A 1,978-nucleotide genomic window follows, 5' to 3' on the forward strand; every position below is an offset into this window, starting at 1 on the left:
GGATATCTGAAGAGAACTCTTTACTGACTCTTTAAGTCTTTGGGAGCTTAATATAGACCAGTGTTCTCAGCCTTGGCAACTTGAAGATGTGTGGATTTCAACTCCCAGAATTCCCCAGCCATCATAGAAACCCAGGGAATTCTGGGAGTTGAAGTCCACACGTCTTCAAGTTGCCAAGATTGAGAAACACTGATACAGTATAGACCAGGATTTCTCAACCAGGGTTCCATGGAACCCTAGGGTTCCGCGAGAAGTCACTAGGGGTTCTCTGGGAGATCACGATTTATTTAAAAAACTATTTCAACTTTGGGCATCTTCATATTAAAGAGGTAAGTTTCATTCTTTATTTTCAGTTTAAGAACACTGTTAATGCATATATACAGGCCTACACATGAAATGAACATAACATCTGACCTATATTTGAGCCTGAATGTGCAGGGGTTCCCCAAGGCCTGAAAAATATTTCAAGGGTTCCTCCAGGGTCAAAAGATTGAGAAAGGCTGGTATAGACAAAGGATAAATCTACTTTTTCAAACTTGGGTCATAAAAGCAGGAGTGATTCCATTTTGTGAATAGTATATCCTTTAGATATTTTCTACATGATTATAAGAGTGTGGTCACCTTTTGGCTATATGCCATGAATAAGCTGTTGGCCAGATGGGCTGTTTGGGGCCATGTTCACATAAAAAGCCTGAGCAACTGCTAAAAATTGCTACGTCAACTGAAAATATACTTGGGCAGGCAAATGGCAGGAAGGCGTTAATGTTATGAGAAATGTCACTGGAGAACATCTTGTGTGCACTGAAGTATATATGGAAGATTGTGCACTGGTGCATTTTTTCAATAATAAAATGACAAGCAGTGAGATTAAAGCATACTTTCTCATTAAAAGGTGTTAAACTCAGCATTTCAGAGCATGTGGATCTGCCAGCACAATTTTCCTTTAAATGCTCAACTTGTAGAAATTTGCAAAATCAGGTCTCTCTATACCCTGCCTTCAACATGTTCTCTGTGCTGAATTGCCAAACATAGCTACCCACACAGAAGGTTTCTCTTTCAGATAGATTTTCACAAAAGTGCTGCTGTTGCACACCACAGTATCTTAGGAAATATGCAGTGAGGTTGACGTAGTGTAATGTGTGTATGTGAACATTCCAGAGAGCTGGAATCTAACCTGAGAAAGGGTTAATGAAGCATACTTATAAGTGTAACAGAAATAACTTTTCTTTAAGGAATTACATACATTACCTTTACTTACTTACTTAATTACTTACTTACTTACTTACTTACTTACTTACTTACTTACTGAAGTAATAGGGCCACCCAATTCGGTATGACTCGGGGGGGTGTACAACAGAAAAGCAAACAGTAAGCCAAAAAGTAAAAAACCCACATAACATTAAATCATACACAATAAATAAAATATACAATGATGACCAAACACAATAATGAAAATGTGATACTCTTTGTCAAGCTCTGAGTCAGAGAACAAGCGCTTTGGGTGTTTGTGTGTCTGTGTGTGTGCATGCGCATGCGCATGCTTGGGAACAAAGGCAGAAGGAAGACCCTGAGCTTAGCATTCACATAGACAAAGAACAGAGAACATAAAAGAGAAAGAACACAGAATAAATCCATAACTCTATCTGCGTTCCACTGCTCCTTATGATCAGTAGCTTATGTACTACTAAGTAGTCAGTGCCAATTCCATCAAAAGGAGTATGTCTCTGAAAGAAAGAATCAGCTTTTGGAAGTAACTGTTTCCTCTGGCGTCCATTAGAGAAGCCTACGCCTGTATATTTTGCCATGAAGAGAAAAAAAAAAAGATAGAAGACATCTATTGTTTTATGTATCTCCATGTCTTTCTTGAGCTTCTCAAGAGATGTCTAGGGTAACCTCCATCAGAAATTATAGTGGACAGGACTCTACTGGGCAGGCTGGCAGCCTTGGTAACTGTATTTCAAAGGTGACAATCTGTGTA

This window comes from Candoia aspera, chromosome 2 (genome assembly GCF_035149785.1).
Source record: "Candoia aspera isolate rCanAsp1 chromosome 2, rCanAsp1.hap2, whole genome shotgun sequence".
Taxonomy (NCBI): domain Eukaryota; kingdom Metazoa; phylum Chordata; class Lepidosauria; order Squamata; family Boidae; genus Candoia; species Candoia aspera.